This window comes from Pleurodeles waltl, chromosome 1_2, assembly GCF_031143425.1.
Source record: "Pleurodeles waltl isolate 20211129_DDA chromosome 1_2, aPleWal1.hap1.20221129, whole genome shotgun sequence".
Lineage (NCBI taxonomy): Eukaryota > Metazoa > Chordata > Amphibia > Caudata > Salamandridae > Pleurodeles > Pleurodeles waltl.
Genome location: NC_090437.1, coordinates 544,630,350 through 544,647,428, shown reverse-complemented (window position 1 = coordinate 544,647,428; position 17,079 = coordinate 544,630,350).

The window sequence follows — 17,079 nt, the reverse complement described above, 5'->3', positions numbered from 1 at the left end:
TCACTTGTGTGGGTAGGCCTAGCGCCTGCGACAGGAAATGCCCCAAAACGCAACGTGGACACATCACATTTTTTGAAAGAAAACAGAGGTGTTTTTTGCAAAGTGCTTACCTGTAGATTTTGGCCTCTAGCTCAGCCGGCACCTAGGGAAACCTACCAAACCTGTGCATTTTTGAAAACTAGAGACCTAGGGGAATCCAAGATGGGGTGACTTGTGGGGCTCTGACCAGGGTCTGTTACCCAGAATCCTTTGCAAACCTCAAAATTTCGCTAAAAAAACATATTTTCCTCACATTTCGGTGACAGAAAGTTCTGGTGTCTGAGAGGAGCCACGAATTTCCTTCCACCCAGTGTCCCCCCAAGTCTCCCGATAAAAATGATACCTCACTTGTGTGGGTAGGCCTAGTGCCCACGACAGGAAATGCCCCAAAACGCAACGTGGACACATCACATTTTTTTAAAGAAAACAGAGGTGTTTTTTGCAAAGTGCCTACCTGTAGATTTTGGCCTCTAGCTCAGCCGGCACCTAGGGAAACCTACCAAACCTGTCCATTTTTTAAAACTAGAGACCTAGGGGAATCCAAGATGGGGTGACTTGTGGGGCGCTGACCAGGTTCTGTTACCCAGAATCCTTTGCAAACCTCAAAACGTGGCTAAAAAAACAAATGTTCCTCACATTTTGGTGACAGAAAGTTCTGGAATCAGAGAGGAGCCACAAATTTCCTCCCACCCAGCGTTCCCCCAAGTCTCCCGATAAAAATGATACCTCACTTGTGTGGGTAGGCCTAGCGCCTGCGACAGGAAATGCCCCAAAACGCAACGTGGACACATCACATTTTTTGAAAGAAAACAGAGGTGTTTTTTGCAAAGTGCTTACCTGTAGATTTTGGCCTCTAGCTCAGCCGGCACCTAGGGAAACCTACCAAACCTGTGCATTTTTGAAAACTAGAGACCTAGGGGAATCCAAGATGGGGTGACTTGTGGGGCTCTGACCAGGTTCTGTTACCCAGAATCCTTTGCAAACCTCATAATTTGGCTAAAAAAAAACATTTTCCTCAAATTGTGGTGACAGAAAGTTCTGGAATCAGAGAGGAGCCACAAATTTCCTTCCACCCAGTGTTCCCCCAAGTCTCCCGATAACAATGATACCTCACTTGTGTGCGTAGGCCTAGCGCCCGCGACAGGAAATGCCCCAAAACGCAACGTAGACACATCACATTTTTTGAAAGAAAACAAAGGTGTTTTTTGCAAAGTGCCTACCTGTAGATTTTGGCCTCTAGCTCAGCCGGCACCAAGGGAAACCTACCAAACCTGTGCATTTTTGAAAACTAGAGACCTAAGGAAATCCAAGATGGGGTGACTTGTGGGGCTCTGACCAGGTTCTGTTACCCAGAATCCTTTGCAAACCTCATAATTTGGCTAAAAAAACACATTTTCCTCAAATTTTGGTGACAGAAAGTTCTGGAATCAGAGAGGAGCCACAAACTTCCTTCCACCCAGTGTTCCCCCAAGTCTCCCGATAAAAATGATACCTCTCTTGTGTGGGTAGGCCTAGCGCCCGCGACATGAAATGCCCCAAAACGCAACGTGGACACATCACATTTTTTGAAAGAAAACAAAGGTGTTTTTTGCAAAGTGCCTACCTGTAGATTTTGGCCTCTAGCTCAGCCGGCACCTAGGGAAACCTACCAAACCTGTGCATTTTTTTAAACTAGAGACGTAGGGGAATCCAAGATGGGGTGACTTGTGGGGCTCTGACAAGGTTCTGTTACCCAGAATCCTTTGCAAACCTCATAATTTGGCTAAAAAAACACATTTTCCTCAAATTTTGGTGACAGAAAGTTCTGGAATCAGAGAGGAGCCACAAATTTCCTTCCACCAAGTGTTCCCCCAAGTCTTCCGATAAAAATGATACCTCACTTGTGTGGGTAGGCCTAGCGCCCGCGACAGGAAATGCCCCAAAACGCAACGTGGACACATCACATTTTTTTAAAGAAAACAAAGGTGTTTTTTGCAAGTGCCTACCTGTAGATTTTGGCCTCTAGCTCAGCCAGCACCTAGGGAAACCTACCAAACCTTTGCATTTTTTAAAACTAGAGACCTAGGGGAATCCAAGACGGGGTGACTTGTGGGGCTCTGACCAGGTTCTGTTACCCAGAATCCTTTGCAAACCTCAAAATTTGGCTAGAAAAAAAACATTTCCTCACATTTTGGTGACAGAAAGTTCTGGAATCAGAGAGGAGCCACAAATTTCCTTCCACCCAGCGTTCCCCCAACAATCCCGATAAAAATGATACCTCACTTGTGTGGGTAGGCCTAGCGCCCGCGACAGGAAATGCCCCAAAACGCAACGTGGACACATCACATTTTTTGAAAGAAAACAAAGGTGTTTTTTGCAAAGTGCCTACCTGTAGATTTTGGCCTCTAGCTCAGCCGGCACCTAGGGAAACCTACCAAACCTGTACATTTTTGAAAACTAGAGACCTAGGGGAATCCAAGATGCGGTGACTTGTGGGGCTCTGACCAGGTTCTGTTACCCAGAATCCTTTGCAAACCTCAAAACTTGGCTAAAAAAACAAATTTTCCTCACATTTTGGTGACAGAAAGTTCTGGAATCAGAGAGGAGCCACAAATTTCCTTCCACCCAGCGTTCCCCCAAGTCTCACGATAAAAATGGTACCTCACTTGTGTGGGTAGGCCTAGCGCCCGCAACAGGAAATGCCCCAAAACGCAACGTGGACACATGACATTTTTTAAAAGAAAACAGAGGTGTTTTTTGCAAAGTGCTTACCTCTAGATTTTAGCCTCTAGCTCAGCCGGCACCTAGGGAAACCTACCAAACCTGTGCATTTTTGAAAACTAGAGACCTAGGGGAATCCAAGATGGGGTGACTTGTGGGGCTCTGACCAGGTTCTGTTACCCAGAATCCTTTGCAAACCTCAAAATTTGGCTAAAAAAACATATTTTCCTCACATTTCGGTGACAGAAAGTTCTGGAATCTGACAGGAGCCACGAATTTCCTTCCACCCAGCGTCCCCCCAAGTCTCCCGATAAAAATGATACCTCACTTGTGTGGGTAGGCCTAGTGCCCACGACAGGAAATGCCCCAAAACGCAACGTGGACACATCACATTTTTTGAAAGAAAACAGAGGTGTTTTTTGCAAAGTGCCTACCTGTAGATTTTGGCCTCTAGCTCAGCCGGCACCTAGGGAAACCTACCAAACCTGTCCATTTTTTAATACAAGAGACCTAGGGGAATCCAAGATGGGGTGACTTGTGGGGCTCTGGCCAGGTTCTGTTACCCAGAATCCTTTGCAAACCTCAAAACGTGGCTAAAAAAACTAATTTTCCTCACATTTTGGTGACAGAAAGTTCTGGAATCAGAGAGGAGCCTCAAATTTCCTCCCACCCAGTGTTCCCCCAAGTCTCCCGATAAAAATGATACCTCACTTGTGTGGGTAGGCCTAGCGCCCGCGACAGGAAATGCCCCAAAACGCAACGTCGACACATCACATTTTTTTAAAGAAAACAAAGGTGTTTTTTGCAAAGTGCCTACCTGTAGATTTTGGCCTCTAGCTCAGCCAGCACCTAGGGAAACCTACCAAACCTGTGCATTTTTTAAAACTAGAGACCTAGGGGAATCCAAGACGGGGTGACTTGTGGGGCTCTGACCAGGGTCTGTTACCCAGAATCCTTTGCAAACCTCAAAATTTGGCTAGAAAAAAAACATTTCCTCACATTTTGGTGACAGAAAGTTCTGGAATCAGAGAGGAGCCACAAATTTCCTTCCACCCAGCGTTCCCCCAAGAATCCCGATAAAAATGATACCTCACTTGTGTGGGTAGGCCTAGCGCCCACGACAGGAAATGCCCCAAAACGCAACGTGGACACATCACATTTTTTGAAAGAAAACAAAGGTGTTTTTTGCAAAGTGCCTACCTGTAGATTTTGGCCTCTAGCTCAGCCGGCACCTAGGGAAACCTACCAAACCTGTACATTTTTGAAAACTAGAGACCTAGGGGAATCCAAGATGCGGTGACTTGTGGGGCTCTGACCAGGTTCTGTTACCCAGAATCCTTTGCAAACCTCAAAACTTGGCTAAAAAAAACAAATTTTCCTCACATTTTGGTGACAGAAAGTTCTGGAATCAGAGAGGAGCCACAAATTTCCTTCCACCCAGCGTTCCCCCAAGTCTCACGATAAAAATGGTACCTCACTTGTGTGGGTAGGCCTAGCGCCCGCAACAGGAAATGCCCCAAAACGCAACGTGGACACATGACATTTTTTAAAAGAAAACAGAGGTGTTTTTTGCAAAGTGCTTACCTCTAGATTTTAGCCTCTAGCTCAGCCGGCACCTAGGGAAACCTACCAAACCTGTGCATTTTTGAAAACTAGAGACCTAGGGGAATCCAAGATGGGGTGACTTGTGGGGCTCTGACCAGGTTCTGTTACCCAGAATCCTTTGCAAACCTCATAATTTGGCTAAAAAAACACATTTTCCTCAAATTTTGGTGACAGAAAGTTCTGGAATCAGAGAGGAGCCACAAATTTCGTTCCACCCAGTGTTCCCCCAAGTCTCCCGATAAAAATGATACCTCACTTGTGTGGGTAGGCCTAGCGCCCACGACAGGAAATGCCCCAAAACGCAACGTGGACACATCACATTTTTTGAAAGAAAACAAAGGTGTTTTTTGCAAAGTGCCTACCTGTAGATTTTGGCCTCTAGCTCAGCCGGCACCTAGGGAAACCTACCAAACCTGTGCATTTTTGAAAACTAGAGACCTAGGGGAGTCCAAGATGGGGTGACTTGTGGGGCTCTGACCAGGTTCTGTTACCCAGAATCCTTTGCAAACCTCAAAACTTGTTAAAAAAATAAATTTTCCTCACATTTTGGTGACAGAAAGTTCTGGAATCAGAGAGGAGCCACAAATTTCCTTCCACCCAGCGTTCCCCCAAGTCTCCCCATAAAAATGGTACCGCACTTGTGTGGGTAGGCCTAGCGCCCGCGACAGGAATTGCCTCAAAACGCAACGTGGACACATCACATTTTTTAAAAGAAAACAGAGGTGTTTTTTGCAAAGTGCTTACCTGTAGATTTTAGCCTCTAGCTCAGCCGGCACCTAGGGAAACCTAACAAACCTGTGCATTTTTTAAAACTAGAGACCTAGGGGAATCCAAGATGGTTTGACTTGTGGGCCTCTGACCAGGTTCTGTTACCCAGAATCCTTTGCAAACCTCAAAATTTGGATAAAAAAAAAACATTTCCTCACATTTTGATGACAGAAAGTTCTGGAATCAGAGAGGAGCTACAAATTTCCTTCCACCCAGCGTTCCCCCAAGTCTCCCGATAAAAATGATACCTCACTTGTGTGGGTAGGCCTAGCGCCCGCGACAGGAAATGCCACAAAACGCAACGTGGACACATCACATTTTTTGAAAGAAAAAAAAGGTGTTTTTTGCAAAGTGCTTACCTGTAGATTTTGGCCTCTAGCTGAGCCGGCACCTAGGGAAACCTACCAAACCTGTGTATTTTTGAAAACTAGAGACCTAGGGGAATCCAAGATGGGGTGACTTGTGGGGCTCTGGCCAGGTTCTGTTACCCAGAATCCTTTGCAAACCTCAAAATTTGGCTAAAAAAACATATTTTCCTCACATTTCGGTGACAGAAAGTTCTGGAATCTGACAGGAGCCACAAATTTCCTTACACCCAGCGTCCCCCCAAGTCTCCCGATAAAAATGATACCTCACTTGTGTGGGTAGGCCTAGTGCCCACGACAGGAAATGCCCCAAAACGCAACGTGGACACATCACATTTTTTGAAAGAAAACAGAGGTGTTTTTTGCAAAGTGCCTACCTGTAGATTTTGGCCTCTAGCTCAGCCGGCACCTAGGGAAACCTACCAAACCTGTCCATTTTTTAATACAAGAGACCTAGGGGAATCCAAGATGGGGTGACTTGTGGGGCTCTGGCCAGGTTATGTTACCCAGAATCCTTTGCAAACCTCAAAACGTGGCTAAAAAAACTAATTTTCCTCACATTTTGGTGACAGAAAGTTCTGGAATCAGAGAGGAGCCTCAAATTTCCTCCCACCCAGTGTTCCCCCAAGTCTCCCGATAAAAATGATACCTCACTTGTGTGGGTAGGCCTAGCGCCCGCGACAGGAAATGCCCCAAAACGCAACGTCGACACATCACATTTTTTTAAAGAAAACAAAGGTGTTTTTTGCAAAGTGCCTACCTGTAGATTTTGGCCTCTAGCTCAGCCGGAACCTAGGGAAACCTACCAAACCTGTACATTTTTGAAAACTAGAGACCTAGGGGAATCCAAGATAGTTTGACTTGTGGGCCTCTGACCAGGTTCTGTTACCCAGAATCCTTTGCAAACCTCAAATTTTGGCTAAAAAAAAAACATTTCCTCACATTTTGGTGACAGAAAGTTCAGGAATCAGAGAGGAGCTACAAATTTCCTTCCACCCAGCGTTCCCCCAAGTCTCCCGATAAAACTGATACCTCACTTGTGTGGGTAGGCCTAGCGCCCGCGACAGGAAATGCCCCAAAACGCAACGTGGACACATCACATTTTTTGAAAGAAAACAAAGGTGTTTTTTGCAAAGTGCCTACCTGTAGATTTTGGCCTCTAGCTCAGCCGGCACCTAGGGAAACCTACCAAACCTGTCCCTTTTTTAAAACTAGAGACCTAGGGGAATCCAAGATGGGGTGACTTGTGGGGCTCTGACCTGGTTCTGTTACCCAGAATCCTTTGCAAACCTCAAAACGTGGCTAAAAAAACAAATGTTCCTCACATTTTGGTGACAGAAAGTTCTGGAATCAGAGAGGAGCCACAAATTTCCTCCCACCCAGCGTTCCCCCAAGTCTCCCGATAAAAATGATACCTCACTTGTGTGGGTAGGCCTAGAGCCTGCGACAGGAAATGCCCCAAAACGCAACGTGGACACATCACATTTTTTGAAAGAAAACAGAGGTGTTTTTTGCAAAGTGCTTACCTGTAGATTTTGGCCTCTAGCTCAGCCGGCACCTAGGGAAACCTACCAAACCTGTGCATTTTTGAAAACTAGAGACCTAGGGGAATCCAAGATGGGGTGACTTGTGGGGCTCTGACCAGGTTCTGTTACCCAGAATCCTTTGCAAACCTCATAATTTGGCTAAAAAAACACATTTTCCTCAAATTGTGGTGACAGAAAGTTCTGGAATCAGAGAGGAGCCACAAATTTCCTTCCACCCAGTGTTCCCCCAAGTCTCCCGATAAAAATGGTACCTCACTTGTGTGGGTAGGCCTAGCGCCCGCGACAGGAAATGCCCCAAAACGCAACATGGACACATCACATTTTTTAAAAGAAAACAGAGGTGTTTTTTGCAAACTGCTTACCTGTAGATTTTAGCCTCTAGCTCAGCCGGCACCTAGGGAAACCTACCAAACCTGTGCATTTTTGAAAACTAGAGACCTAGGGGAATCCAAGATGGGGTGACTTGTGGGGCTCTGACCAGGTTCTGTTACCCAGAATCCTTTGCAAACCTCATAATTTGGCTAAAAAAACACATTTTCCTCAAATTTTGGTGACTGAAAGTTCTGGAATCAGAGAGGAGCCACAAATTTCCTTCCACCCAGTGTTCCCCCAAGTCTCCCGATAAAAATGATACCTCACTTGTGTGGGTAGGCCTAGCGCCCACAACAGGAAATGCCCCAAAACGCAACGTGGACACATCACATTTTTTGAAAGAAAACAAAGGTGTTTTTTGCAAAGTGCTTACCTGTAGATTTTGGCCTCTAGCTCAGCCGGCACCTAGGGAAACCTACCAAACCTGTGCATTTTTTAAAATTAGAGACCTAGGGGAATCCAAGATGGGGTGACTTGTGGGGCTCTGACCAGGTTCTGTTACCCAGAATCCTTTGCAAACCTCAAAACTTGGCTAAAAAAACACATTTTCCTCAAATTGTGGTGACAGAAAGTTCTGGAATCAGAGAGGAGCCACAAATGTCCTTCCACCCAGTGTTCCCCCAAGTCTCCCGATAAAAATGATACCTCACTTGTGTGGGTAGGCCTAGCGCCCGCGACAGGAAATGCCCCAAAACGCAACGTCGAAACATCACATTTTTTTAAAGAAAACAAAGGTGTTTTTTGCAAAGTGCCTACCTGTAGATTTTGGCCTCTAGCTCAGCCGGCACCTAGGGAAACCTACCAAACCTGTGCATTTTTTAAAACTAGAGACCTAGGGGAATCCATGATGGGGTGACTTGTGGGGCTCTGACCAGGTTCTGTTACCCAGAATCCTTTGCAAACCTCAAAACTTGGCTAAAAAAACACATTTTCCTCAAATTGTGGTGAGAGAAAGTTTTGAAATCAGAGAGGAGCCACAAATTTCCTTCCACCCAGTGTTCCCCCAAGTCTCCCGATAAAAATGATACCTCACTTGTGTGGGTAGGCCTTGCGCCCGCGACAGGAAATGCCCCAAAACGCAACGTGGACACATCACATTTTTTTAAAGAAAACAAAGGTGTTTTTTGCTAAGTGCCTACCTGTAGATTTTGGCCTCTAGCTCAGCCGGCACCTAGGGAAACCTACCAAACCTGTGCATTTTTTTAAACTAGAGACCTAGGGGAATCCAAGATGGGGTGACTTGTGGGGCTCTGACCAGGTTCTGTTACCCAGAATCCTTTGCAAACCTCAAAATTTGGCTAGAAAAAAAACATTTCCTCACATTCTGGTGACAGAAAGTTCTGGAATCAGAGAGGAGCCACAAATTTCCTTCCACCCAGCGTTCCCCCAGGAATCACTATGAAAATGATACCTCACTTGTGTGGGTAGGCCTAGCGCCCGCGACAGGAAATGCCCCAAAACGCAACGTGGACACATCACATTTTTTGAAAGAAAACAAAGGTGTTTTTTGCAAAGTGCCTACCTGTAGATTTTGGCCACTAGCTCAGCCGGCACCTAGGGAAACCTACCAAACCTGTCCATTTTTTAAAACTAGAGACCTAGGGGAATCCAAGATGGGGTGACTTGTGGGACTCTGACCAGGTTCTGTTACCCAGAATCCTTTGCAAACCTCATAATTTGGCAAAAAAAACAAATTTTCCTCTAATTTTGGTGACAGAAAGTTCTGGAATCAGAGAGGAGCCACAAATTTCCTTCCACCCAGTGTTCCCCCAAGTCTCCCGATAAAAATGATACCTCACTTGTGTGGGTAGGCCTAGCGCCCACGACAGGAAATGCCCCAAAACGCAACGAGGACACATCACATTTTTTGAAAGAAAACAAAGGTGTTTTTTGCAAAGTGCCTACCTGTAGATTTTGGCCTCTAGCTCAGCCGGCACCTAGGGAAACCTACCAAACCTGTCCATTTTTTAAAACTAGAGACCTAGGGGAATCCAAGATGGGGTGACTTGTGGGGCTCTGACCTGGTTCTGTTACCCAGAATCCTTTGCAAACCTCAAAACGTGGCTAAAAAAACAAATGTTCCTCACATTTTGGTGACAGAAAGTTCTGGAATCAGAGAGGAGCCAAAAATTTCCTTCCACCCAGTGTTCCCCCAAGTCTCCCGATAAAAATGATACCTCACTTGTGTGGGTAGGCCTAGCGCCCACGACAAGAAATGCCCCAAAACGCAACGTGGACACATCACATTTTTTGAAAGAAAACAAAGGTGTTTTTTGCAAAGTGCCTACCTGTAGATTTTGGCCTCTAGCTCAGCCGGCACCTAGGGAAACCTACCAAACCTGTCCATTTTTTAAAACTAGAGACCTAGGGGAATCCAAGATGGGGTGACTTGTGGGGCTCTGACCAGGTTCTGTTACCCAGAATCCTTTACAAACCTCAAAACTTGGCTAAAAAAACACATTTTCCTCAAATTGTGGTGACAGAAAGTTCTGGAATCAGAGAGGAGCCACAAATTTCCTTCCACCCAGTGTTCCCCCAAGTCTCACGATAAAAATGATACCTCACTTGTGTGGGTAGGCCTGGCGACCGCGACAGGAAATGCCCCAAAACGCAACGTCGACACATCACTTTTTTTTAAAGAAAACAAAGGTGTTTTTTGCAAAGTGCCTACCTGTAGATTTTGGCCTCTAGCTCAGCCGGCACCTAGGGAAACCTACCAAACCTGTGCATTTTTTTAAACTAGAGACCTAGGGGAATCCAAGATGGGGTGACTTGTGGGGCTCTGACCAGGTTCTGTTACCCAGAATCCTTTGCAAACCTCAAAACTTGGCTAAAAAAACACATTTTCCTCAAATTGTGGTGAGAGAAAGTTCTGGAATCAGAGAGGAGCCACAAATTTCCTTCCACCCAGTGTTCCCCCAAGTCTCCCGATAAAAATGATACCTCACTTGTGTGGGTAGGCCTAGCGCCCGCTAGAGGAAATGCCCCAAAACGCAACGTGGACACATCGCATTTTTTTAAAGAAAACAAAGGTGTTTTTTGCAAAGTGCCTACCTGTAGATTTTGGCCTCTAGCTCAGCCGGCACCTAGGGAAACCTACCAAACCTGTGCATTTTTTAAAACTAGAGACCTAGGGGAATCCAAGATGGGGTGACTTGTGGGGCTCTGACCAGGTTCTGTTACCCAGAATCCTTTGCAAACCTCAAAATTTTGCTAGAAAAAAAACTTTTCCTCACATTCTGGTGACAGAAAGTTCTGGAATCAGAGAGGAGCCACAAATTTCCTTCCACCCAGCGTTCCCCCAAGAATCCCTATAAAAATGATACCTCACTTGTGTGGGTAGGCCTAGCGCCCGCAACAGGAAATGCCCCAAAACGCAACGTGGACACATCACATTTTTTGAAAGAAAACAAAGGTGTTTTTTGCAAAGTGCCTACCTGTAGATTTTGGCCTCTAGCTCAGCCGGCACCTAGGGAAACCTACCAAACCTGTGCATTTTTTAAAACTAGAGACCTAGGGGAATCCAAGATGGGGTGACTTGTGGGGCTCTGACCAGGTTCTGTTACCCAGAATCCTTTGCAAACCTCAAAATTTTGCTAGAAAAAAAACTTTTCCTCACATTCTGGTGACAGAAAGTTCTGGAATCAGAGAGGAGCCACAAATTTCCTTCCACCCAGCGTTCCCCCAAGAATCCCTATAAAAATGATACCTCACTTGTGTGGGTAGGCCTAGCGCCCGCGACAGGAAATGCCCCAAAACGCAACGTGGACACATCACATTTTTTGAAAGAAAACAAAGGTGTTTTTTGCAAAGTGCCTACCTGTAGATTTTGGCCTCTAGCTCAGCCGGCACCTAGGAAAACCTACCAAACCTGTACATTTTTGAAAACTAGAGACCTAGGGGAATCCAAGATGGGGTGACCTGTGGGGCTCTGACCAGGTTCTGTTACCCAGAATCCTTTGCAAACCTCAAAACTTGGCTAAAAAAACAAATTTTCCTCACATTTTGGTTACAGAAAGTTCTGGAATCAGAGAGGAGCCACAAATTTCCTTCCACCCAGCGTTCCCCCAAGTCTCCCGATAAAAATGGTACCTCACTTGTGTGGGTAGGCCTAGCGCCCGCGACAGGAAATGCCCCAAAACGCAACGTGGACACATCACATTTTTTAAAAGAAAACAGAGGTGTTTTTTGCAAAGTGCCTACCTGTAGATTTTGGCCTCTAGCTCAGCCGGCACGAAGGGAAACCTACCAAACCTGTGCATTTTTGAAAACTAGAGACCTAGGGAAATCCAAGATGGGGTGACTTGTGGGGCTCTGACCAGGTTCTGTTACCCAGAATCCTTTGCAAACCTCATAATTTGGCTAAAAAAACACATTTTCCTCAAATTTTGGTGACAGAAAGTTCTGGAATCAGAGAGGAGCCACAAACTTCCTTCCACCCAGTGTTCCCCCAAGTCTCCCGATAAAAATGATACCTCTCTTGTGTGGGTAGGCCTAGCGCCCGCGACAGGAAATGCCCCAAAACGCAACGTGGACACATCACATTTTTTGAAAGAAAACAAAGGTGTTTTTTGCAAAGTGCCTACCTGTAGATTTTGGCCTCTAGCTCAGCCGGCACCTAGGGAAACCTACCAAACCTGTGCATTTTTTTAAACTAGAGACGTAGGGGAATCCAAGATGGGGTGACTTGTGGGGCTCTGACCAGGTTCTGTTACCCAGAATCCTTTGCAAACCTCATAATTTGGCTAAAAAAACCCATTTTCCTCAAATTTTGGTGACAGAAAGTTCTGGAATCAGAGAGGAGCCACAAATTTCCTTCCACCAAGTGTTCCCCCAAGTCTTCCGATAAAAATGATACCTCACTTGTGTGGGTAGGCCTAGCGCCCGCGACAGGAAATGCCCCAAAACGCAACGTGGACACATCACATTTTTTGAAAGAAAACAAAGGTGTTTTTTGCAAAGTGCCTACCTGTAGATTTTGGCCTCTAGCTCAGCCGGCACCTAGGGAAACCTACCAAACCTGTACATTTTTGAAAACTAGAGACCTAGGGGAATCCAAGATGCGGTGACTTGTGGGGCTCTGACCAGGTTCTGTTACCCAGAATCCTTTGCAAACATCAAAACTTGGCTAAAAAAACAAATTTTCCTCACATTTTGGTGACAGAAAGTTCTGGAATCAGAGAGGAGCCACAAATTTCCTTCCACCCAGCGTTCCCCCAAGTCTCACGATAAAAATGGTACCTCACTTGTGTGGGTAGGCCTAGCGCCCGCAACAGGAAATGCCCCAAAACGCAACGTGGACACATGACATTTTTTAAAAGAAAACAGAGGTGTTTTTTGCAAAGTGCTTACCTCTAGATTTTAGCCTCTAGCTCAGCCGGCACCTAGGGAAACCTACCAAACCTGTGTATTTTTGAAAACTAGAGACCTAGGGGAATCCAAGATGGGGTGACTTGTGGGGCTCTGACCAGGTTCTGTTACCCAGAATCCTTTGCAAACCTCAAAATTTGGCTAAAAAAACATATTTTCCTCACATTTCGGTGACAGAAAGTTCTGGAATCTGACAGGAGCCACAAATTTCCTTCCACCCAGCGTCCCCCCAAGTCTCCCGATAAAAATGATACCTCACTTGTGTGGGTAGGCCTAGTGCCCACGACAGGAAATGCCCCAAAACGCAACGTGGACACATCACATTTTTTGAAAGAAAACAGAGGTGTTTTTTGCAAAGTGCCTACCTGTAGATTTTGGCCTCTAGCTCAGCCGGCACCTAGGGAAACCTACCAAACCTGTCCATTTTTTAATACAAGAGACCTAGGGGAATCCAAGATGGGGTGACTTGTGGGGCTCTGGCCAGGTTCTGTTACCCAGAATCCTTTGCAAACCTCAAAACGTGGCTAAAAAAACTAATTTTCCTCACATTTTGGTGACAGAAAGTTCTGGAATCAGAGAGGAGCCTCAAATTTCCTCCCACCCAGTGTTCCCCCAAGTCTCCCGATAAAAATGATACCTCACTTGTGTGGGTAGGCCTAGCGCCCGCGACAGGAAATGCCCCAAAACGCAACGTCGACACATCACATTTTTTTAAAGAAAACAAAGGTGTTTTTTGCAAAGTGCCTACCTGTAGATTTTGGCCTCTAGCTCAGCCAGCACCTAGGGAAACCTACCAAACCTGTGCATTTTTTAAAACTAGAGACCTAGGGGAATCCAAGACGGGGTGACTTGTGGGGCTCTGACCAGGGTCTGTTACCCAGAATCCTTTGCAAACCTCAAAATTTGGCTAGAAAAAAAACATTTCCTCACATTTTGGTGACAGAAAGTTCTGGAATCAGAGAGGAGCCACAAATTTCCTTCCACCCAGCGTTCCCCCAAGAATCCCGATATAAATGATACCTCACTTGTGTGGGTAGGCCTAGCGCCCGCGACAGGAAATGCCCCAAAACGCAACGTGGACACATCACATTTTTTGAAAGAAAACAAAGGTGTTTTTTGCAAAGTGCCTACCTGTAGATTTTGGCCTCTAGCTCAGCCGGCACCTAGGGAAACCTACCAAACCTGTACATTTTTGAAAACTAGAGACCTAGGGGAATCCAAGATGCGGTGACTTGTGGGGCTCTGACCAGGTTCTGTTACCCAGAATCCTTTGCAAACCTCAAAACTTGGCTAAAAAAACAAATTTTCCTCACATTTTGGTGACAGAAAGTTCTGGAATCAGAGAGGAGCCACAAATTTCCTTCCACCCAGCGTTCCCCCAAGTCTCACGATAAAAATGGTACCTCACTTGTGTGGGTAGGCCTAGCGCCCGCAACAGGAAATGCCCCAAAACGCAACGTGGACACATGACATTTTTTAAAAGAAAACAGAGGTGTTTTTTGCAAAGTGCTTACCTCTAGATTTTAGCCTCTAGCTCAGCCGGCACCTAGGGAAACCTACCAAACCTGTGCATTTTTGAAAACTAGAGACCTAGGGGAATCCAAGATGGGGTGACTTGTGGGGCTCTGACCAGGTTCTGTTACCCAGAATCCTTTGCAAACCTCATAATTTGGCTAAAAAAACACATTTTCCTCAAATTTTGGTGACAGAAAGTTCTGGAATCAGAGAGGAGCCACAAATTTCGTTCCACCCAGTGTTCCCCCAAGTCTCCCGATAAAAATGATACCTCACTTGTGTGGGTAGGGCTAGCGCCCACGACAGGAAATGCCCCAAAACGCAACGTGGACACATCACATTTTTTGAAAGAAAACAAAGGTGTTTTTTGCAAAGTGCCTACCTGTAGATTTTGGCCTCTAGCTCAGGCGGCACCTAGGGAAACCTACCAAACCTGTGCATTTTTGAAAACTAGAGACCTAGGGGAGTCCAAGATGGGGTGACTTGTGGGGCTCTGACCAGGTTCTGTTACCCAGAATCCTTTGCAAACCTCAAAACTTGTTAAAAAAATAAATTTTCCTCACATTTTGGTGACAGAAAGTTCTGGAATCAGAGAGGAGCCACAAATTTCCTTCCACCCAGCGTTCCCCCAAGTCTCCCCATAAAAATGGTACCGCACTTGTGTGGGTAGGCCTAGCGCCCGCGACAGGAATTGCCTCAAAACGCAACGTGGACACATCACATTTTTTAAAAGAAAACAGAGGTGTTTTTTGCAAAGTGCTTACCTGTAGATTTTGGCCTCTAGCTGAGCCGGCACCTAGGGAAACCTACCAAACCTGTGTATTTTTGAAAACTAGAGACCTAGGGGAATCCAAGATGGGGTGACTTGTGGGGCTCTGGCCAGGTTCTGTTACCCAGAATCCTTTGCAAACCTCAAAATTTGGCTAAAAAAACATATTTTCCTCACATTTCGGTGACAGAAAGTTCTGGAATCTGACAGGAGCCACAAATTTCCTTACACCCAGCGTCCCCCCAAGTCTCCCGATAAAAATGATACCTCACTTGTGTGGGTAGGCCTAGTGCCCACGACAGGAAATGCCCCAAAACGCAACGTGGACACATCACATTTTTTGAAAGAAAACAGAGGTGTTTTTTGCAAAGTGCCTACCTGTAGATTTTGGCCTCTAGCTCAGCCGGCACCTAGGGAAACCTACCAAACCTGTCCATTTTTTAATACAAGAGACCTAGGGGAATCCAAGATGGGGTGACTTGTGGGGCTCTGGCCAGGTTCTGTTACCCAGAATCCTTTGCAAACCTCAAAACGTGGCTAAAAAAACTAATTTTCCTCACATTTTGGTGACAGAAAGTTCTGGAATCAGAGAGGAGCCTCAAATTTCCTCCCACCCAGTGTTCCCCCAAGTCTCCCGATAAAAATGATACCTCACTTGTGTGGGTAGGCCTAGCGCCCGCGACAGGAAATGCCCCAAAACGCAACGTCGACACATCACATTTTTTTAAAGAAAACAAAGGTGTTTTTTGCAAAGTGCCTACCTGTAGATTTTGGCCTCTAGCTCAGCCGGAACCTAGGGAAACCTACCAAACCTGTACATTTTTGAAAACTAGAGACCTAGGGGAATCCAAGATGGTTTGACTTGTGGGCCTCTGACCAGGTTCTGTTACCCAGAATCCTTTGCAAACCTCAAATTTTGGCTAAAAAAAAAACATTTCCTCACATTTTGGTGACAGAAAGTTCAGGAATCAGAGAGGAGCTACAAATTCCCTTCCACCCAGCGTTCCCCCAAGTCTCCCGATAAAACTGATACCTCACTTGTGTGGGTAGGCCTAGCGCCCGCGACAGGAAATGCCCCAAAACGCAACGTGGACACATCACATTTTTTGAAAGAAAACAAAGGTGTTTTTTGCAAAGTGCCTACTTGTAGATTTTGGCCTCTAGCTCAGCCGGCACCTAGGGAAACCTACCAAACCTGTCCCTTTTTTAAAACTAGAGACCTAGGGGAATCCAAGATGGGGTGACTTGTGGGGCTCTGACCTGGTTCTGTTACCCAGAATCCTTTGCAAACCTCAAAACGTGGCTAAAAAAACAAATGTTCCTCACATTTTGGTGACAGAAAGTTCTGGAATCAGAGAGGAGCCACAAATTTCCTTCCACCCAGCGTTCCCCCAAGTCTCCCGATAAAAATGGTACCTCACTTGTGTGGGTAGGCCTAGCGCCCGCGACAGGAAATGCCCCAAAACGCAACGTGGACACATCACATTTTTTAAAAGAAAACAGAGGTGTTTTTTGCAAAGTGCCTACCTGTAGATTTTGGCCTCTAGCTCAGCCGGCACGAAGGGAAACCTACCAAACCTGTGCATTTTTGAAAACTAGAGACCTAGGGAAATCCAAGATGGGGTGACTTGTGGGGCTCTGACCAGGTTCTGTTACCCAGAATCCTTTGCAAACCTCATAATTTGGCTAAAAAAACACATTTTCCTCAAATTTTGGTGACAGAAAGTTCTGGAATCAGAGAGGAGCCACAAACTTCCTTCCCCCCAGTGTTCCCCCAAGTCTCCCGATAAAAATGATACCTCTCTTGTGTGGGTAGGCCTAGCGCCCGCGACAGGAAATGCCCCAAAACGCAACGTGGACACATCACATTTTTTGAAAGAAAACAAAGGTGTTTTTTGCAAAGTGCCTACCTGTAGATTTTGGCCTCTAGCTCAGCCGGCACCTAGGGAAACCTACCAAACCTGTGCATTTTTTTAAACTAGAGACGTAGGGGAATCCAAGATGGGGTGACTTGTGGGGCTCTGACCAG